The 23,273-nt window shown below is 47.6% G+C and overlaps 1 protein-coding gene across 2 annotated transcripts in view; it reads left to right on the plus strand.

Moving 5' to 3' along the window:
* Nucleotides 1-23,273, plus strand: part of SCRN2 (secernin 2) — a 242,995-nt gene that overhangs the window by 67,222 nt on the left and 152,500 nt on the right. The window contains exon 1 of one of the 2 annotated variants that reach the window (XM_078645586.1): nucleotides 7,972-7,993. The exons of the other annotated variant lie outside the window; for it this stretch is intronic. The gene's annotated coding sequence lies outside the window, so the exon portion shown is untranslated. Of the gene's footprint in view, nucleotides 1-7,971; nucleotides 7,994-23,273 lie in introns of those variants that run through there. 2 annotated transcript variants of the gene reach the window in all.

A 23,273-nucleotide genomic window follows, 5' to 3' on the forward strand; every position in this document is an offset into this window, starting at 1 on the left:
AGATAACCTGGCTGATGAGGATTATGAATCCGAAACCGGTTCCAGAATGCTTGTTTCCGGTCCATGGAAGACATGGCTTGGCAGTTCGGGCTGGACTGTTCCCATGAGGCACAGGGTCAGACTGATTTGCATATAGCCATGTCTGAAATGGGGTGGCTGAATGGGCTAAAGAATGGTGATGGATTAAACCTAGATCAGTTGACTGGGGGTGAGTGTTTGATTTGCTACGCTCCGTCCATCATCCCCTTTTGTATCGCTTTGTTCGCACTAAGTGTGGCAGGGTATGCTCAGACGTGAGTCCCTTGCTCACTTGGCCACTGGATTCAAGATAGCCTGGCTGATGAGGATTATGAATCCGAAACCGGTCCCAGGATGCTTGTTTCCGGTCCATGGAAGACATGGCTTGGCAGTTCGGGCTGGACTGTTCCCATGAGGCACAGGGTCAGACTGATTTGCATATAGCCATGTCTGAAATGGGGTGGCTGAGTGGGCTAAAGAATGGTGATGGATTAAACCCAGATCAGTTGACTGGGGGTGAGTGTTTGATTTGCTCAAACGCTCCGTCCATCATCCCCTTTTGTATCACTTTGTTCGCCCTAAGTGTGGCAGGGTATGCTCAGACGTGAGTCCCTTGCTCTTTTGGCCACTGGATTCAAGATAGCCTGGCTGATGAGGATTATGAATTTGAAACCGGTCCCAGGATGCTTGTTTCCGGTCCATGGAAGACATGGCTTGGCAGTTCGGGCTGGACTGTTCCCATGAGGCACAGGGTCAGACTGATTTGCATATAGCCATGTCTGAAATGGGGTGGCTGAGTGGGCTAAAGAATGGTGATGGATTAAACCCAGATCTTTTGACTGGGGGTGAGTGTTTGATTTGCTCAAACGCTCCGTCCATCATCCCCTTTTGTATCGCTTTGTTCGCCCTAAGTGTGGCAGGGTATGCTCAGACATGAGTCCCTTGCTCACTTGGCCACTGGATTCACGATAGCCTGGCGAATGAGGATTATGAATCCGAAACCGGTCCCAGGATGCTTGTTCCCGGTCCATGGAAGACATGGCTTGGCTGTTCGGGCTGGACTGTTCCCATGAGGCACAGGGTCAGACTGATTTGCATATAGCCATGTCTGAAATGGGGTGGCTGAGTGGGCTAAAGAATGGTGATGGATTAAACCCAGATCAGTTGACTGGGGGTGAGTGTTTGATTTGCTCAAACGCTCCGTCCATCATCCCCTTTTGTATCACTTTGTTCGCCCTAAGTGTGGCAGGGTATGCTCAGACGTGAGTCCCTTGCTCACTTGGCCACTGGATTCAAGATAGCCTGGCTGATGAGGATTATGAATCCGAAACCGGTCCCAGGATGCTTGTTTCCGGTCCATGGAAGACATGGCTTGGCAGTTCGGGCTGGACTGTTCCCATGAGGCACAGGGTCAGACTGATTTGCATATAGCCATGTCTGAAATGGGGTGGCTGAGTGGGCTAAAGAATGGTGATGGATTAATCCCAGATCAGTTGACTGGGGGTGAGTGTTTGATTTGCTCAAACGCTCCGTCCATCATCCCCTTTTGTATCGCTTTGTTCGCCCTAAGTGTGGCAGGGTATGCTCAGACGTGAGTCCCTTGCTCACTTGGCCACTGGATTCAAGATAACCTGGCTGATGAGGATTATGAATCCGAAACCGGTTCCAGAATGCTTGTTTCCGGTCCATGGAAGACATGGCTTGGCAGTTCGGGCTGGACTGTTCCCATGAGGCACAGGGTCAGACTGATTTGCATATAGCCATGTCTGAAATGGGGTGGCTGAATGGGCTAAAGAATGGTGATGGATTAAACCTAGATCAGTTGACTGGGGGTGAGTGTTTGATTTGCTACGCTCCGTCCATCATCCCCTTTTGTATCGCTTTGTTCGCACTAAGTGTGGCAGGGTATGCTCAGACGTGAGTCCCTTGCTCACTTGGCCACTGGATTCAAGATAGCCTGGCTGATGAGGATTATGAATCCGAAACCGGTCCCAGGATGCTTGTTTCCGGTCCATGGAAGACATGGCTTGGCAGTTCGGGCTGGACTGTTCCCATGAGGCACAGGGTCAGACTGATTTGCATATAGCCATGTCTGAAATGGGGTGGCTGAGTGGGCTAAAGAATGGTGATGGATTAAACCCAGATCAGTTGACTGGGGGTGAGTGTTTGATTTGCTCAAACGCTCCGTCCATCATCCCCTTTTGTATCGCTTTGTTCGCCCTAAGTGTGGCAGGGTATGCTCAGACGTGAGTCCCTTGCTCTTTTGGCCACTGGATTCAAGATAGCCTGGCTGATGAGGATTATGAATTTGAAACCGGTCCCAGGATGCTTGTTTCCGGTCCATGGAAGACATGGCTTGGCAGTTCGGGCTGGACTGTTCCCATGAGGCACAGGGTCAGACTGATTTGCATATAGCCATGTCTGAAATGGGGTGGCTGAGTGGGCTAAAGAATGGTGATGGATTAAACCCAGATCTTTTGACTGGGGGTGAGTGTTTGATTTGCTCAAACGCTCCGTCCATCATCCCCTTTTGTATCGCTTTGTTCGCCCTAAGTGTGGCAGGGTATGCTCAGACATGAGTCCCTTGCTCACTTGGCCACTGGATTCACGATAGCCTGGCGAATGAGGATTATGAATCCGAAACCGGTCCCAGGATGCTTGTTCCCGGTCCATGGAAGACATGGCTTGGCTGTTCGGGCTGGACTGTTCCCATGAGGCACAGGGTCAGACTGATTTGCATATAGCCATGTCTGAAATGGGGTGGCTGAGTGGGCTAAAGAATGGTGATGGATTAAACCCAGATCAGTTGACTGGGGGTGAGTGTTTGATTTGCTCAAACGCTCCGTCCATCATCCCCTTTTGTATCACTTTGTTCGCCCTAAGTGTGGCAGGGTATGCTCAGACGTGAGTCCCTTGCTCACTTGGCCACTGGATTCAAGATAGCCTGGCTGATGAGGATTATGAATCCGAAACCGGTCCCAGGATGCTTGTTTCCGGTCCATGGAAGACATGGCTTGGCAGTTCGGGCTGGACTGTTCCCATGAGGCACAGGGTCAGACTGATTTGCATATAGCCATGTCTGAAATGGGGTGGCTGAGTGGGCTAAAGAATGGTGATGGATTAATCCCAGATCAGTTGACTGGGGGTGAGTGTTTGATTTGCTCAAACGCTCCGTCCATCATCCCCTTTTGTATCGCTTTGTTCGCCCTAAGTGTGGCAGGGTATGCTCAGACGTGAGTCCCTTGCTCACTTGGCCACTGGATTCAAGATAACCTGGCTGATGAGGATTATGAATCCGAAACCGGTTCCAGAATGCTTGTTTCCGGTCCATGGAAGACATGGCTTGGCAGTTCGGGCTGGACTGTTCCCATGAGGCACAGGGTCAGACTGATTTGCATATAGCCATGTCTGAAATGGGGTGGCTGAATGGGCTAAAGAATGGTGATGGATTAAACCTAGATCAGTTGACTGGGGGTGAGTGTTTGATTTGCTACGCTCCGTCCATCATCCCCTTTTGTATCGCTTTGTTCGCACTAAGTGTGGCAGGGTATGCTCAGACGTGAGTCCCTTGCTCACTTGGCCACTGGATTCAAGATAGCCTGGCTGATGAGGATTATGAATCCGAAACCGGTCCCAGGATGCTTGTTTCCGGTCCATGGAAGACATGGCTTGGCAGTTCGGGCTGGACTGTTCCCATGAGGCACAGGGTCAGACTGATTTGCATATAGCCATGTCTGAAATGGGGTGGCTGAGTGGGCTAAAGAATGGTGATGGATTAAACCCAGATCAGTTGACTGGGGGTGAGTGTTTGATTTGCTCAAACGCTCCGTCCATCATCCCCTTTTGTATCGCTTTGTTCGCCCTAAGTGTGGCAGGGTATGCTCAGACATGAGTCCCTTGCTCACTTGGCCACTGGATTCACGATAGCCTGGCGAATGAGGATTATGAATCCGAAACCGGTCCCAGGATGCTTGTTCCCGGTCCATGGAAGACATGGCTTGGCTGTTCGGGCTGGACTGTTCCCATGAGGCACAGGGTCAGACTGATTTGCATATAGCCATGTCTGAAATGGGGTGGCTGAGTGGGCTAAAGAATGGTGATGGATTAAACCCAGATCAGTTGACTGGGGGTGAGTGTTTGATTTGCTCAAACGCTCCGTCCATCATCCCCTTTTGTATCACTTTGTTCGCCCTAAGTGTGGCAGGGTATGCTCAGACGTGAGTCCCTTGCTCACTTGGCCACTGGATTCAAGATAGCCTGGCTGATGAGGATTATGAATCCGAAACCGGTCCCAGGATGCTTGTTTCCGGTCCATGGAAGACATGGCTTGGCAGTTCGGGCTGGACTGTTCCCATGAGGCACAGGGTCAGACTGATTTGCATATAGCCATGTCTGAAATGGGGTGGCTGAGTGGGCTAAAGAATGGTGATGGATTAATCCCAGATCAGTTGACTGGGGGTGAGTGTTTGATTTGCTCAAACGCTCCGTCCATCATCCCCTTTTGTATCGCTTTGTTCGCCCTAAGTGTGGCAGGGTATGCTCAGACGTGAGTCCCTTGCTCACTTGGCCACTGGATTCAAGATAACCTGGCTGATGAGGATTATGAATCCGAAACCGGTTCCAGAATGCTTGTTTCCGGTCCATGGAAGACATGGCTTGGCAGTTCGGGCTGGACTGTTCCCATGAGGCACAGGGTCAGACTGATTTGCATATAGCCATGTCTGAAATGGGGTGGCTGAATGGGCTAAAGAATGGTGATGGATTAAACCTAGATCAGTTGACTGGGGGTGAGTGTTTGATTTGCTACGCTCCGTCCATCATCCCCTTTTGTATCGCTTTGTTCGCACTAAGTGTGGCAGGGTATGCTCAGACGTGAGTCCCTTGCTCACTTGGCCACTGGATTCAAGATAGCCTGGCTGATGAGGATTATGAATCCGAAACCGGTCCCAGGATGCTTGTTTCCGGTCCATGGAAGACATGGCTTGGCAGTTCGGGCTGGACTGTTCCCATGAGGCACAGGGTCAGACTGATTTGCATATAGCCATGTCTGAAATGGGGTGGCTGAGTGGGCTAAAGAATGGTGATGGATTAAACCCAGATCAGTTGACTGGGGGTGAGTGTTTGATTTGCTCAAACGCTCCGTCCATCATCCCCTTTTGTATCGCTTTGTTCGCCCTAAGTGTTGCAGGGTATGCTCAGACGTGAGTCCCTTGCTCACTTGGCCACTGGATTCAAGATAGCCTGGCTGATGAGGATTATGAATCCGAAACCGGTCCCAGGATGCTTGTTTCCGGTCCATGGAAGACATGGCTTGGCAGTTCGGGCTGGACTGTTCCCATGAGGCACAGGGTCAGACTGATTTGCATATAGCCATGTCTGAAATGGGGTGGCTGAGTGGGCTAAAGAATGGTGATGGATTAAACCCAGATCTTTTGACTGGGGGGTGAGTGTTTGATTTGCTCAAACGCTCCGTCCATCATCCCCTTTTGTATCGCTTTGTTCGCCCTAAGTGTGGCAGGGTATGCTCAGACGTGAGTCCCTTGCTCACTTTGCCACTGGATTCAAGATAGCCTGGCTGATGAGGATTATGAATCGGAAACCGGTCCCAGGATGCTTGTTTCCGGTCCATGGAACACATGGCTTGGCAGTTCGGGCTGGACTGTTCCCATAAGGCACAGGGTCAGACTGATTTGCATATAGCCATGTCTGAAATGGGGTGGCTGAGTGGGCTAAATAATGGTGATGGATTAAACCCAGATCAGTTGACTGGGGGTGAGTGGTTGATTTGCTCAAACGCTCCGTCCATCATCCCCTTTTGTATCGCTTTGTTCGCCCTAAGTGTGGCAGGGTATGCTCAGACGTGAGTCCCTTGCTCACTTGGCCACTGGATTCAAGATAGCCTGGCTGATGAGGATTATGAATCCGAAACCGGTCCCAGGATGCTTGTTTCCGGTCCATGGAAGACATGGCTTGGCAGTTCGGGCTGGACTGTTCCCATGAGGCACAGGGTCAGACTGATTTGCATATAGCCATGTCTAAAATGGGGTGGCTGAGTGGGCTAAAGAATGGTGATGGATTAAACCCAGATCAATTGACTGGGGTGAGTGGTTGATTTGCTCAAACGCTCCGTCCATCATCCCCTTTTGTATCGCTTTGTTCGCCCTAAGTGTGGCAGGGTATGCTCAGACGTGAGTCCCTTGCTCACTTGGCCACTGGATTCAAGATAGCCTGGCTGATGAGGATTATGAATCTGAAACCGGTCCCAGGATGCTTGTTTCCGGTCCATGGAAGACATGGCTTGGCAGTTCGGGCTGGACTGTTCCCATGAGGCACAGGGTCCGACTGATTTGCATATAGCCATGTCTGAAATGGGGTGGCTGAGTGGGCTAAAGAATGGTGATGGATTAAACCCAGATCAGTTGACTGGGGGTGAGTGTTTGATTTGCTCAAACGCTCCGTCCATCATCCCCTTTTGTATCGCTTTGTTCACCCTAAGTGTGTCAGGGTATGCTCAGACGTGAGTCCCTTGCTCACTTGGCCACTGGATTCAAGATAGCCTGGCTGATGAGGATTATGAATCCGAAACCGGTCCCAGGATGCTTGTTTCCGGTCCATGGAAGACATGGCTTGGCAGTTCGGGCTGGACTGTTCCCATGAGGCAAAGGGTCAGACTGATTTGCATATAGCCATGTCTGAAATGGGGTGGCTGAGTGGGCTAAAGAATGGTGATGGATTAAACCCAGATCAGTTGACTGGGGGTGAGTGTTTGATTTGCTCAAACGCTCCGTCCATCATCCCCTTTTGTATCGCTTTGTTCGCCCTAAGTGTGGCAGGGTATGCTCAGACGTGAGTCCCTTGCTCACTTGGCCACTGGATTCAAGATAGCCTGGCTGATGAGTATTATGAATCCGAAACCGGTCCCAGGATGCTTGTTTCCGGTCCATGGACGACATGGCTTGGCAGTTCGGGCTGGACTGTTCCCATGAGGCACAGGGTCAGACTGATTTGCATATAGCCATGTCTGAAATGGGGTGGCTGAGTGGGCTAAAGAATGGTGATGGATTAAACCCAGATCAGTTGACATGGGGTGAGTGTTTGATTTGCTCAAACGCTCCGTCCATCATCCCCTTTTGTATCGTTTATGGGAAGAGCTCCATCCTCCTTTACCTTGGAATTGAGCTAGCGCTATATGACGAAACTGCAAAAAAAAAATACACTACATCAAATGGAGCTTTTGAAAGTTCAATTCTGCACCCAAAAAATGGAAAAGGTTACTCGGTAAGAACTTCAATAGAAAAAATTTGGAGGTCTCCTACTTTAAGAATAATGCCAAGGTTTCAAGCCTTTATGAGCAATTTTTAAAACAAATTAAATCTAACAAAGTTGTAGACTTTTCAGTAGTAGTTGCGTCGACGGAGGGACCAACTCAGCATTCAAAGATGGCCGACTACAATACTATTTGATGCGGTTCTCATCGCACCAATCGTGCCACCAGTAGCCGTTCCAAGTACAGCAATTTAGTGAGCACTAGTAGTTCAATTCAAAGATTTCTACCGACAGTCATTTATTACTATGGACCTTAGCCGTGATCCTCAAAATATTGTGATATAACTGCCAAAGACACCTGGGTGATTATATTGAAGGCGAAGATTCATGCACACACTCACATTCATTGTCAATTGCTTCCTCTTGTAGGATGGTTCCCAACAGCTGTATTTTACGTTCGTGCGTCAACATCTCCCGTTGCAAGAAAATATTCAGTTCGAAATGCTCGTGTAAATATCAAAAACGTAATTCTTATCTGTACAGATCGCTGAACGAATCCGAATGATTCCGCGCTTGACTAAACATACTCCATTTCAAGATGGTGGTGGCCTTGTATTCTGCCTTCGATGATTGTATAACAGTTCATTCAATTTACCACCAGAGGCTCTGTCTACGCGGTTTATGTCGAAGATTGGGGCATCCGATATAGGTAGGTGTCAGGTGGTGGTTGTAGAACTACCGGAGTATAAATTGTATTGCCTTTTCACAAGGCTTACAACCTCTGACGAAGCTTTTAATTTGCCAGTATTTGTGAAGGATATTGTATAGCTGCATAGGTGACAGAGAGCAGCTCGTCAGGGTCAGAGAACCGAGCAAGGATGCATATGTGAGAACGAACCCTCAACCACTGTGGTTGAGGGTTCGTTATGGGAATGATCCCTCCCCTACATCTTATTTCTGTTTATACGGGGTCACCTAATTTCGTCCGCGCGTCATCGCCTTGTCGGGAGTAGTAAGTGTTATTTAAATACAAATATAATCTGTTTATTAGCAGGTAGTAATGCTTTAGATTTGTGTGTATGCGAGCTACTAATATTTACCAGAAGTGGGTGAGCCTGCTAATTATTAAGGAGAATCAAGCCGAGCCGAACCAATGGTCTGGCATAGCTCAAAGAGCCCTTGCACGAGCCGAGCCATGAACACGTTTAGCTTGTAAATCATTCAACAAACATCATTTAAAAATGGAATTCGCAGGAGGGTATCACTTTAATACATTAGCTGGCCTCAGTGCAGCGAGTGGCAATTATGGCACGTATTAGAATTTAGTTTTTAAAGCTAAATTTAGGAACGCCACCCTTCTGCCCTAACTAGGTCCCACTAGCGAACCATGATGTTAGGTGTCATGTGTCCACTATATTTAGCTTAGGGTATTATTACAAATGGTGCAACATTTTAGCCTATCCAGAGCTCCACCCCAGCTCCCTGAGACCCTCACGGGTGAGTAGTGCGCTATATAAACCATTGATTGATTGATTGATTCAAGTGCAAGAAAGCATTTTTTTACAGTGCACCCCCTGAACTGATGTATCTCAAGTAAATAGCTAGGGTATAACATGTTGATCAAGCAAAGAAGCCGTGACTGATCACTTTTTTTTTCTTGTTCCCTTCAAATTGCATATCAAAATGGAATACACTTTATTAAACTAATCTAGTTTATCAAGGAATAGGAATCTAGTTATGTCTGAAAAGTATTAGAATATTAAATCACCCACTAAACCTGGTAACAGAAAACACTTGTTCATAATATAAACAAGAACAATCATGCAGACACCTCTCCTTTGTGTTCACCCTAAGTGGTTTTTCATACCGATATCCATTTTGCTTAATCAGCATTTGTCCTCGGATTTTACCCTGCACCTGTAAGGAATAAATAAGCCTACTGTTTGTATTGATGACAGTTTCAAGTCTAAACAATTTGCATTAAAGTGCCATATGTTTAAAATGACCCAAGTATGCCCAAATGTTACATACCAAGCCTTGGAAATCTGTTTAGACACATAAAAAAGTGCATACATTACTTTGTGCTTGTGTAAGACATTGAAACTCCATATTAAAATGCCAAAAGCTGGAAAGGCCCCCATGAGCCATTTTGGAAGTGCTGGTATAGATTTAAACAGTACACTTGCTTAGTACCTGTTGAGTTCCATGAGCCCGGAGTCACCGCCCTTTGATCTAATGGACAGGAAAAGGCATAAAAAGTCACTTAAGATGTAATGTGCCATATGCTTGTGCATTCCAAGGACTTTGATTTTCAACTCTCTTAACCATTGTTGGTTTCAGAGTCCTAATTCTAATCACATTATGTGAACAGGAAGGGGCATGGATGACCAATTTCACTTTCTGCAGCCTTGATGTTGCTAATTCCAAATATTTTAATAATCAGCTCATTAACTGTAGGTCTACTCCTAATTGCTGCCTTAATTTTCCTTACCCCGAGCCAGTTTAAGCTTGGGCGTAGAACCTTTCTCCTAATCATCAATAGGATAAAACTATTTTTCCATGATTCAAGTGTTTTGAGAGGTAGTAGCAAACACTTATTAGGCTCATAAAGTTTGTTTCATATTTAGCGCTAAAGGTAATATGAATCGTAGAGTAATGTTGCTGCTGTTTCCAGATAAGGTTTTTAGGGACTCCGGCGGTGCACTCCTCAGTCTGAAGAAGTACGTGCTGAATTGTGTATCTGCTTAGGTTATTAGTTTAACCATGCCAAATTCCAAATTAAGTTGACAGACTGGTGTGATGTTTGATAAACCAAACGCTGTCCTTATAGGGCTTGTATAGATTTTCTCCAGGTCTCCATAAAGCTTAGAGCCCCAGGTTGGAGACCCATATAAAATGCCGCTCTAAATACATTTGGCTGTAAATACATCTGGCATACTAGTGACTCTGGGACTGTTTAAGCTTTATTAATTTCCCCATCTGGTTTTGCAGATGACAAGTACAAGTGAGCATCGCTTTGAGCTGGTTTTTGAAAGTTAGTTTGGAGTCAAAGTTAGTCAAAGTTAGTCTGGCGTCGAACCATACTCCTAAGTAGAACTATCTGTCTGTAGTGGATAGATTATTGTCACCTATCGTAGAATAACCAAATTTCATTTTTTTGTGGCAGATTTTGCTTTAGTTAATTCACTTTATTGTATTGCTGGAGACGGTTTAGGCCTTTTGAAGGCCTATTGCTGTTTGGTCCAGCAGTAACATGTTGTCTGCATACTACAGGAGAGCCAATTTTACGCCCCTACATTTGGGGAGAAATGTTTATAAATTGACCATGGTGGTAACAAGTCAGCAGTGTATAGATTAAAAAACACAGGTTCTAACACACAGCCCTGTTTCAAGCACCAATTAGTTTGCATTTTTCTGTAGATCGTTGAACCATTGCCCAATTTTACCCTGTCCCAAGTGTCAGTGTCCAATTGCAATAGAAAGTTGTTCTGGTATGTTTAAATGCTTTCTTCGGCTTTTTCCATAGTGTACCCCGGCTGACTTTGTTAAAAGCTGCACTGTAGCCTAAGAAGCACACACAAAGTGAAGATTTATGGTCCACAGCCTTATTTGCTAACAAAGTTTCACAGCCTTTCTTAAAGCCAGTCTGAAAAGTTGGCAGAATGTTAAGTTTGCAAACCCAATCTTACAATACGACCAGCAGCAATGTAGCAAACACCATTGCTTCAGTGTTTAGGAGAGCTATCAGTCTACAGTTCCAAGGATTATTTGTGGGGCACTTTTAATGAATAGGGTACATTAATGAGCCCCACCATATGTCTGGAATTATTTCAGTAGCCATAATTCCTTTGTAGGGGGTTAATAGGGGAGAGCACAAGGTATCTGTATTGTTTTGAAAACTGACAGCAGAACTCCATTCGGGCTGTGTGCACCAAAGCTTCTCATGGCAGATACAGTTCTTACTATAATCCGATTTAATAATGCCAGTGATAGGTTGGTATTGTGTAACTGATCCTTCCTCAGCTGGTGGACCTCGGTTGCATTAGTTCTAGGGACTTCCTCATTAAGATTAGTGAGTATGGGTCATGCAGTGGGGCATCCTGGTGGTTCTTTAGGTCTTGTTCATAATAAAGTTGTAGTATGGCAAGAGTCCACCTTGATATTATTTGTTGTAATTTGGAAAAGTTTTAGTTTGTTTATGAGTCTCCAGAATGACATTTTGTTCAGTGTGTGGGCCCATTTACTGTTGTTATACCACATCCTAGCCTTGAACGCTGTCTTCTCTTTTCAATATTTTACTCTATATTTGTGCTTTAGTTCTTTCTTGACAGTTGGGTTGCCAGCTGCTTGACCATCTTTTTTAATTTAGTTTTATTATTTCTTTTCTCAGTGTTCTTAATTACTTTTTTTACATTTTTTATTAAGCATTTCCAGAAAATACAAATACGTCAATTATCAATAAATGCTAACATAAAAAAACAGTTAATACAGTACAATCTAATAATTATAAAAAGCAGTTGATACAGAAGAAGCAGTTTTGAAAAACGGTACATCACATAGAGAACGGCTTGGTCCATTAAAAAGACGGTAAACCACACCGGTACAGTACTTTGGAAATATCTAAAAAGTAAAGCAATTCATTACAGCCTATCCCTATTGGTGGTATAGGCCACCTCGGTTAGCTTCCTCCTATGCCACCCTTACATCTCTGCTCCAATCAGCAATATAGGCCCAAACTTTCTGCCCCCGAGTTCTGGCCTGTGTGCCCCTGCAGGCGTAGATAGCCCTCTCTTGATTATAAATTCAAGAAGCCTAGCAAGCCACATATGGAAAGTTGGTGGTTCAGCATCTTTCCATCTAGCCGTTAGTAATATCCTATATACCGCTGTCCCCAAAAAAAGACAGTATTCCTGCTCGGTGCTAAGACCCATAGTGCTATCATAACCAAGGATCAACATAGTAGGGGATAGTTCTAGTCTATGGGCTAATCATTCCTCCCAATACCCTAGCATCCCTTTTTTTAACAGAGCTAGTTTGTCACAGTCATACAGCAAATGGATCAGGGTGGCTGGTCCTAACCCACACCTGGGGCACTTACCGTCTATCCTTTTCCCCCATGTGTACAGTTTGGCAGGTATAAAATAGAGATTAAAAATAGTTTTGTACAATTGACCTTTTAAATTCGAGGATAAAAGTATTTTGGCCGTTAAAGAGAGGCATCGGGATTTCCCAAATTCACTGCCCAGTATGATTCAGTTTTTTCTAGGTCGTCTGGGATCTTATCAAGAAGTAAACTATAGAAGTTCCTAATTCTGCTGGACTTCCTGGTTATGGCATCCAAAATTGGTATCCTGTTAAGCTTAATCTTAGGGCTGCATAAGGTGAGGATGCTCCTGATCTGAACAAATTTAAAATATTGGTTATCCGGTATACCAAAAACCCGCTGTAGCGTGGGAAATTGAAAATCTTGCTCTCCCCCACAAAAGTCCCCAATTGTTCCTACCCCATACCTTTCCCACGTCTTCCCCATGGCATCCTTAATCTGATGGAAATAGCAATGCGCACCAAAGGGGGGTATATCTACAAACATTCGGGTTTGCCATAAGTTTGGAGACCTGCTTCCATACTTTTCATGCACTGTAGATCACTTTAAACCGTACCTTCTTATAGTAGCTCGGTTTCAGTTGCCTCAGTAACAGCCCTGGAGCTTTCTTCCCAATAGAGAGTTCGTAAATAGTGGGTATTTTTGGGCCTTGCTCTGTTCCAGTATCATTATCCACAACAAACAGAGTAACCATTTGATGGTGGAGAGCCCCCCAGTAATATAGGGTGATGTTAGGGATTGCAAGGCCGCCCCTATCTTGCGGTAAAGCTAGGTATTTCATCGTCCTCCTGACCTTCCCATATTGCCATATAAAAATAGAAAAAGTTGACTCCAATGCTCTGAGTATGCTATCTTACACAGCCAGTGGTATAGCACGAAACAAATACAATATCTTCGGTTGCATGGTCATTTAAAAAAATTTCCCCTCTCTATAATGGACAAATTTAACCCATTAACTCTCCTTAGATCATTCCTTATGGTTTGAATCAAAGGTTGGAAATTGCATTTATTAATTTCATCCATCTTAGCACTTATTCGAACCCCAAGATAGACCGCTGGATCTGCTTTCCTTGGGTCATTAAAATCTATTTTATCTGTGCATAGCACAATAGTTTTCCCCTTGTGAGATGCGTATTCGGAGAGAAACCCATAGCTCTCAGTGATTTTATTTATCTCTATAATTGCCTCGGCTGGGTTCGTGGTTAACACCGAAACATCATCAGCATATGCCAGTACTTTGGTCTCATACCCGCCCGTAATTATTGGCTTAATGTTCCGACTCTGTAGGAGTTTGACCACTAAAGGATTGATGTATAAAGCAAATAAAATTGGGGAGCAGGGCCATCCCTGCCTGGACCCTCTTGATATGTTAATGTTATTAGATTACTTTCCCATAAGTTGCAGTCGGGCCCTTGGTTGACAATACATTGCCTTAATTGCTTTTATAAATTGCGGCCCAAAACCATTTAGCTCCAATAACCCCCATAAAAACTCCCAAGACTCCCGATCGAAAGCTTTCTCGGCGTCGAGAAGGATCATAGCCATCTGGCCCCCTGTCCCAGTTATGATGTCAAAAAGATAGATAACTCTACGGGTATGGTCAGTTGTTCATTTGCCCGGGATAAAACCATGTTGCCAGGGGGAGACCAGACGTTCTATGACCCTCCCTAGTCGATTGGCCAGGATTTTATAATATAGTTTAGTGTCTGTGTTGATCAAGGAGATCAGCCAGTATGAAGATGGATTATCTGCAGGCTTACCTATTTTAGGAAATATTATGATATCTGTCTCTTTCCAGGACTCGGTGGGGTGGGGGTGGGGGGTTCCATTATACTGCACTCCCTGTAACAAGTCCAGAAGAAGAGGTGTTATAACTGTTCCTAGGATCTTATAAACCTCGAGCGGAATTCTGTCAGGGCCTGCGGCCTTCCCCGACGCCATTCCTAGCAGTGCTAAATTAACTTCCTCTAGAATAATTTCTTCTCCTAGTTCATCTCTTATTGGCCAATCCAAGCCACCCCCGAGTTCAATGCCAGCAATCAGCCCTGCTATGCCCTGCGCAACTTGTACTTGATCTTTATTAATGTCATCCTGGTACAGGATTTGATAATAGCGTTGAAACCCTTTAACAATGTCTTCTGGATTGGTATGTACTTGTCCGTCTATTTTAATGAAAGGTATTTTGTTTAAAGATATCCTCTGCCTAGTACGAAGAGTTAACTTGCTCTCTGGTTTCATAGGTGCTATTCCGATGGGATTGATATTCCTCTGCCGATCTCTGTGTTAGCCAACTATTTAATTCCGCTTTTAAAGCAATTATTCAATGTTGAATTTGGTCCCCCTCTTGTCCCTGCATTATTGTCAAGACATGCTACTCTTCAGGCCTGGCCAACCCAGTGTTCTTAATTCCTCTGTGTACCATGTAAGTTCATCCATCCTTTTACAATGCCTGTTCATGAGGATTTTGCACTCTCCTTTGTTCTTGGGCAGATGGTAACCCACCAATCCATACTAATATTATAAAGAGAGAGCCCAAACCTTTGAGGCGGGTATTCTCAGTAACCACAGCACCAATCACAACACCCAATACAGCGTTGGAAAGGGCAGTTGCAGCAGAAGGACATATGCTATGCAGACGGCCACCATATATATATATATATATATATATATATATATATCCAGCCATAGCAGAACCCGCATAGGAACAGGAGCCTCACGAAGGTAATGATATCTGCCCTCTTTATTAGTGCAACAGCCTGCCAGCAGGTTCAGTCAGAGAAACTTCGTTTAAAAATTAAAACGCCAGACGCGTTTCAGGAATAACCCTCCCTCTTCAGTGGCGTGGTGGCAAGTAATGGCTGCAGGCGCTTAGTAGAAGAGCACTCGGTTTACACAACCCCGCTGTGGTAGGCGTGGCTAAAGCCCTCTGGGTGATGTAGTCCTCTTCAAGTTAAAAACCACCATGGGCGCGCCCACACGCCAAAACAAAGTAACTGCCAGTCAATGGAAGAGACCTGAGGATACCTGCCCCGCTTTGTGTGCTGTGGCATAGGGCTTGGAGTTGGAGTCCTCTGCACGACTCCTCGTACCGCCTTCGCTCCAAAGTGGAAACACATGTTAATGTTTCCCTGGATCCGCTGGGGCGACAGGCTCTGTTCCGCGACCGGGGCGGCCGCTACACATCCAGCCATAGCAGAACCCACATAGGAACAGGAGCCTCACGAAGGTAATGATATCTGCCCTCTTTATTAGTGCAACAGCCTGCCAGCAGGTTCAGTCAGAGAAACTTCGTTTAAAAATTAAAACGCCAGACGCGTTTCAGGAATAACCCTCCCTCTTCAGTGGCGTGGTGGCAAGTGATGGCTGCAGGCGCTTAGTAGAAGAGCACTCGGTTTACACAACCCCGCTGTGGTAGGCGTGGCTAAAGCCCTCTGGGTGATGTAGTCCTCTTCAAGTTAAAAACCACCATGGGCGCGCCCACACGCCAAAACAAAGTAACTGCCAGTCAATGGAAGAGACCTGAGGATACCTGCCCCGCTTTGTGTGCTGTGGCATAGGGCTTGGAGTTGGAGTCCTCTGCACGACTCCTCGTACCGCCTTCGCTCCAAAGTGGAAACACATGTTAATGTTTCCCTGGATCCGCTGGGGCGACAGGCTCTGTTCCGCGACCGGGGCGGCCGCTACACATCCAGCCATAGCAGAACCCACATAGGAACAGGAGCCTCACGAAGGTAATGATATCTGCCCTCTTTATTAGTGCAACAGCCTGCCAGCAGGTTCAGTCAGAGAAACTTCGTTTAAAAATTAAAACGCCAGACGCGTTTCAGGAATAACCCTCCCTCTTCAGTGGCGTGGTGGCAAGTGATGGCTGCAGGCACTTAGTAGAAGAGCACTCGGTTTACACAACCCCGCTGTGGTAGGCGTGGCTAAAGCCCTCTGGGTGATGTAGTCCTCTTCAAGTTAAAAACCACCATGGGCGCGCCCACACGCCAAAACAAAGTAACTGCCAGTCAATGGAAGAGACCTGAGGATACCTGCCCCGCTTTGTGTGCTGTGGCATAGGGCTTGGAGTTGGAGTCCTCTGCACGACTCCTCGTACCGCCTTCGCTCCAAAGTGGAAACACATGTTAATGTTTCCCTGGATCCGCTGGGGCGACAGGCTCTGTTCCGCGACCGGGGCGGCCGCTACACATATATATATATATATATATATATCTGCACAATCCTCCCTCACAAAGAAGAAGCGGAAGCCCAAAGGGGAACAGGTAAGACAGCCTTTAATTGCCAAAAAACAGCTCAGGTGGCGGCAAATGCATTTCGGTTTGTGCCTTCGTCAGTGCCCAACACCGGAATGGTATACTTGGTGAAGTCTTCCCTGCTACTACTGAAGTAGCTGACGTGGATCCGCTCCTCCCCCGTGCAATGCAGCTCACCTGTTGAAGCACGTTCATAATCCTTCGAACTACAACTCCCAGGAAGCTTTATGATACAAGCAACTCTGGTTGGTGAAACAATGTGGGGAGAACAAATGTTTTTAAACGCTGGTATTTTGCGAACCACAAAATGCAGAATGGGAAGCCACACAAAGCAGTCCCGTGCTCTCAAAGTCTCTTTTCGAGTCCCCTTATACTGCCACAGCCACCAGTGCAGGAAGTCCATAATACAGGGGCTAACTGCGGAATGCAGATTGCCCGACGAGAGGTGCAATACCTCAACTGCTTAGGTCCTCCAGCAAACGGGTCGGGTACCGGACACATTTCATCCCTGAAACCACCAAAGTGCCACGAAGCAAGTCAGTATCGGTCCGGACCCAAAGCGTGGCAGGGACTTCCAAACTACGCCTCTGGCTGGCGCAGAAAATGTCTCCACAATCCTCCCTCACAAAGAAGAAGCGGAAGCCCAAAGGGGAACAGGTAAGACAGCCTTTAATTGCCAAAAAACAGCTCAGGTGGCAGCAAATGCATTTCGGCTTGTGCCTTCGTCAGTGCCCAACACCGGAATGGTATACTTGGTGAAGTCTTCCCTGCTACTATTGAAGTAGCTGACGGGGGTCCGCTCCTCCCCGTGCAATGCAGCCAGTATCGGTGTATATATATATATATATATATATATATTTTTTTTTTTGCAGAGTTTTATATAGCGCGAACTTGACCCAAACTGAATCAGGTATCAGAGCGCTTTACATAGCACCAGTTACGTTACATGAGGACACACATTCATTTTTGTTAGGTACGGGGAGATTAAGTGATTTGCCCAGAATCACAGGATGTTTGGCGTCGTTACCAAGACTCAAACCCAGATCCCCAGATCCGAGGTTGAGCGCCTTAGCCGTTAGGCCAACTCCTCTATACATTTAAAAGGTAAAAGAACCGTGCCAGCAAAGTAGTCCCTTGTGGGCGTGTCTGCATTGTGCTGTGGGCGTGGGCGTGACTGTACGGCCATCACATCGGCCTCTAGTCTCTGACTCTATAACACATGCGCAATACTCACTTCCACCTCTAGTCTCTCACCCCTTCCTTCCTTTGGTAGCCTGCCCTGCCCTTCTTTGCCCCCTCCCTCTCCCCAGTGCGCGTGGATCATGGCTCTTGAGGGGAGGCTCGAATATATTAGCGCAAACAACGGGCGGGTGGCCCCTGCCAATTATGCCAATCAGCCCACATCACAACAACAGCCGGAGCACTGAGAAAATGTTTGCCCACCTCTGAGGGTAATTCAGTGCTAAATTTTCAACCAGTTGAGACAGTGCCTGGGGTATAAATACACATTCTAGTATAACTAGCAGTCAGAGAAACCGAGACCTCATCCAAACAGAGTGAAGCCATCTCCGATTATTTTGAGGGCCCGTCACACTGGAGTGGGGGTCTGTGTGTGTGTGTGTGGTGCATGCACGTATGTGTGAGCTTTGCTAGTTTTTGCCTGCGCTTGGCTAGCATGTCTTTAATCATGCTTGCATACACACATTTGTGCATGTCTGTAAGAGAGCACTACGCGTTTTTTGTATGTGTTATGCATGCCATCCATGTATGTGGGTTTATGCACACTCGTTTGGCTATATATATATATATATGTGTGTGTGTCCACCGTATATTTTTATATTATTTTGCATCTGTTTTTAAACTTGTGAACTGGCAATAAAAGTAACATATTGGGTACTGGATTCCTGTGTCAAGTAGTATTTGTGCTGTGCAGTGTGAAGCATTGAGTGTCGGAGGTCTGGAAAGTTGACCGGGCATAAAAAAAAATATATATATATATATATACATATATATATATATATAAATATATATATATATATACATATATATATATATATATATATATATATATATACACATACATCCTTTCTTTTCTCGTCTATCCCTTTGTTCACTTCTCGCCTTGTGTTTGCCCGTCGACCAGTACATTGGAGCCATCCGCCTTTCAGCCCATCCTTCATTTCTGCCTCTCTTTGCAGTTACATTATGAAAAGAGGCGCTCGGTTGACAAAATTATCCCTCGAGATATGCATCCTTCTGAAAATGCTCACGATTCTGCCAAATTTATCCAGTGTTAAGAAGCATATTCCGAGGCTCTCGCACTCATTCTGCCTCTGCAATTCTGTGGATGCTGAGCTGCCCCTCAAAATACAAAAGGTATCACATATTTGCAGCGCGTGCCGTAGTTTCTTCTGCTCATCTTTCCTACAGAGCATTAAAGGATACTAGAACGATCGTTAGTAGAGTTTTAACATTCCACACAACAATTCTGCAGCTTCCCAGTTGGTTGTTACTTGATGTCATATCCATGAATGACGGCCTGTGATTTACATGTGTGACAGCACTCTGGGATTCTATGGCAGGACCGGAGGCTTCAGATTATGCTTCTCAAACTTTACTGCATCAACACAGCAGCCAATGAAAATATATCATTTTCTCCAGTAAACAGTAAAATTACTACATTTCCCATGAACACCATGGTTATAGGCACGCCCCCACAGTCCATAAGAACCCCCAGCGTGCACATCACATCCTCTTTCTTTGCTGCTCAAGACAGAGTTAAGTGCCACTTCCCTGTCCCCTCACTCTGCTTGTCTCTTTGGGGGTGTCTTGGGAAAAGTATGATTGATTGCCTAAGGCGGGTGGTTCCGCTTCTGAATTGAGGACGGGGGTTCTCCCTGGTGGCATGTATAGTCTCATTTGTGATTTTCGGTGTTTATAGATTCCAGCGCTCACCTTGCGCTTCGTTGCTTGGGCCGTCTCCTACAAGGGGCTGCTCCCGCCTTGGAGCGAGCGCCTGTCAGCGCGCTGCTTCCGTTGTGGAGAGCGCGGCTGTCAGCGCGTGTTTTTCCACGGTCTTTGACCGGCAAGGGGCAATCCGCGCTAATCACTGGGGCCCGTTACCGGCTGCCTGAAGGCGCGCGGAGGCTCCCTAATGCGCCCCGCGTTCAGGCCGGGTGGCTCACGGCCGACGCGCGCGCCCAAGGACGCTGACCATTTGGGCTGGTTTTGGTAGTATTTTGGTCGCGTTTTGGGCGGCGCGCCTCGGCACGTCCCCCTGGCTTCCTGGAAAGCGCGTTTTGCGCTTTCTACACACCGGCTTGCCTCTTGTGAGATCGCCTGTGCAGGGTGGGATAATTGAAAGTCCAGAGTGGGCACACGCTCTCTGAATTTGAGGACCTTGGCCACTGGCCTTCCTGACTACAGCTTTGCTGAGGGGGTTTGGGTACAGTTTGTGTGATTTTGTCTGTGTGCAGTGGGTTGACCCCCCCCACCACCCCCAAAGGCTGCCAGGGTTATTCCCTTATTCTCAGTGCCAGTTTGATAACATGGAAGAGTGGGTTAAATACCCTGAGGAGGAAGAGGCAGATGGGGAGGTTACTAATGAAGGGCAGCAGGATGCTGTTCTAGAGGATACTATTGTTGAAGCTTTGGATGCCTCGGTCCAAGCTTCAGTTGACAGAGCCCTGGACACAAAGGTCCCCCAGACTGTGCAGCAAGCACTCGCAGTGGCCCTGCGCCCCATTCGTAAGCAGTTGGAAGGCTTTGCGAAGCGTCATGGCTACGATAAACGCAAGAAGCAGAAGCGCGATGCTCCGTCTACCTCTACTTCAATTACGGAGGAGCGCCAGTCATGGCCGCATGCGCAGTCCTTGGCTTCCCTTCCGGTGAAGGAATGCGCTAGTCAGCCACGTTCTGGCGGCAAGGCGAAAAGTAAACGTCCCGTGGTGGTGGACACGGATACCACCACCACTAACACTGATACCAATACCGATACGGACACTTCGGAGGAGCTTCCTCCGCCCCCTAAGAAGGCCAGACCGGCTTCCAAGCCTGTGGAGGACAAGGCCCCTAAGGCCTTCCACTTTGACCCTTCAGATATCATCCACCCTCGGTCTTCGGACTGGGTCCCGCCAGCGGACGTGTCTGACTACATTCACAGCCACCTCCGTAAGAGCTTCCCTCGAGAGGTGCGCAACCGGCTGCGGTCGGAATGTCCGCGTCCGGATATTCCGGACGGTGTCGCGGACACACCGGAGATAGATGCCAGTATGCTCACTTTCCTGAAAAAATTTTCGAAGGACCCTAAGAGGGGGCTTGACAGGGCCTGGCGAGGCTGTCAAGACAAGATGTTGGATGTCATTGGGCCCCTGGCGAAGATCCTAGAGATGGCCTTAGCGGCCAAAGAGGGTGCGACTCCTGTTGATCCGGACATCTTGGCTGAGTGGACTCAGCGCGCCATTTGCTTTCTGGGTAACGCAAATTGCGCCGTCTCTTCGGAGAGGCGCAAGTCCTTACTAATGCGCATGGACAGCAACTTGACGGAGCTGGCGGAAGCTGAACCTGGCCCTCTGGCCGGTGGGTGTCTCTTCGGAGACAGGTTCGTGAAGGACGTCACCAAGTATGTTGGCACCTTCACCGCGTTGGATAAGGCCCAGAGTGGTATCAAACGCGCCCTCACGCAGGGTGTTTTCAACAGGGCCGGGCGAGGCGGGGGTCGCTCGTCAGGCCGAGGATTCCAGAGAGGCTCCCAGAGAGGGGATTTTGGCCGCGGCCGCGGCGAGTGGGACTCTACCCGCGGAGGAACATTCTACCCCTCACGCCGAGGCTTCAACAAGGGCCGTTTCCAGTCAGGAAACAACAGGGCGAATTTCAAGTCCCACCAAAGTTCCGGTGAGTCTGACAGATGTGTCTTTTCTTCCTTTGGGGGGTCGCACGCGGCATTGTCTGCGGCTATGGCAAGTGTTAACCCAGGATGTTTGGGTCCTGCAGACTGTTCAGGGGTTCAAGCTGGAATTCTACTCTCCTCCGGCGCAAGCGTTTCCCCCGCCACCTCTCCATTTTTCCCAACTAGATCACAGTTTTATAGAAGCAGAGGTGGCAGACTTGCTGAGGAAGGGCGCGATCGCTCTTTGCCAGAGAAGCCCTCGCGGCTTCGCCAGCAACGTCTTTCTGGTCCAAAAGAAGGGAGGTGGCAACAGACTTGTACTCAATCTCAGAGATTTCAACCAGCATCTGGTGTACAACCATTTCAAAATGGAAGGTATCCACATGTTAGCGGATTTGTTGCAAGAAGGAGATTGGTTAGTGCGATTAGATCTGAAAGATGCATATCTTTCTATTCCGATTTTTCATCCTCACCGCAGGTTCCTGCAATTTCAGTGGAGCGGCCGGTGGTACGAGTATTTAGCTCTTCCTTTCGGTCTCTCCTCGGCTCCCTGGTGTTTCACCAAGGTAATGAAACCAGTGGTGGCCTTCCTCAGGGAGAGGGGTGTGCGCATGATCATTTACCTAGACGACATTCTGATCATGGCGCAGGACCGGTCAGTGTTGCAGCAACACTTGACCATGACTACTTCCTTGTTACAAGGACTGGGATTTGTGATCAATCTGGCGAAGTCGGTAGTGACCCCGACTCAGGTGATAGACTTTCTGGGGTTCACGATCAACTCCCTCACGGCGCAGCTGCTTCTTCCACAGGCGAAGTTGAGGGACTTGAAGAAGGAGATCAGGAAACTGCTGGACAGGCAGTTAGTCTCGCTCAGAACACTGGCCAGGATTGTAGGAGTCCTGGCGTCCTCTATCCAGGCGATATTTCCGGGTCCTTTGCACTACAGAGCCCTCCAGCGTCTGAAGATCAGACACCTTCAGAAGGGTCTCTCGTATACGGACTCGGTTCCGCTTACGGACGAAGTTCGGCACGAACTCCAGTGGTGGCTAGGACACGTAGATGCCTGGAACGGCAGAGCGATCTTCGGGTCGCGGCCGGATGTGGTAATCGAGTCGGACGCCAGCAGATGGGGCTGGGGCGCGCGCTGTGGAGAGGTTTCCACAGGCGGCAGATGGTCGTCTCAGGATCTGGAACTTCACATAAACTGTTTGGAATTACTGGCGGGATCGTTCGCGGTCCGCACATTATCCCCGAAGCAGACATCATGTTGCATCCTCCTGCGCCTGGACAATGTGTCCGCAGTGAGGTATATCAACAAGTTGGGCGGCACGAGGTCGTCTCTTCTTGTCCAGATAGCCAAAGAGTTTTGGCGGTACTGTCTACAGCACCAGATTTCAGTCATTGCGGAGTACATCCCGGGTCAGGCCAACCAAGTGGCGGACTGGCATTCCAGACACTTGAGGGATTACAGCGACTGGAAGCTGCTTCCCCAGGTCTTTCTCTGGTTGCAGGCGATTTGGGGTCCTTTTCAGACGGACCTGTTCGCCTCCAGGTTGACGTATCAACTTCCCCGGTTCTTCAGCTGGAGGCCGGATCCGATGGCAGAAGCGACGGACGCCTTTCTCCAAGATTGGTCGGAGGGGATCCAGTATGCGTTTCCCCCCTTTCTGTTAATTCCCAGAGTAATGACTCAGGTGATACGGCAAGCGGCGGAAATTGTCATGGTGACTCCGTGGTG

This window comes from Lissotriton helveticus, chromosome 5_1 (genome assembly GCF_964261635.1).
Source record: "Lissotriton helveticus chromosome 5_1, aLisHel1.1, whole genome shotgun sequence".
Classification (NCBI taxonomy): domain Eukaryota; kingdom Metazoa; phylum Chordata; class Amphibia; order Caudata; family Salamandridae; genus Lissotriton; species Lissotriton helveticus.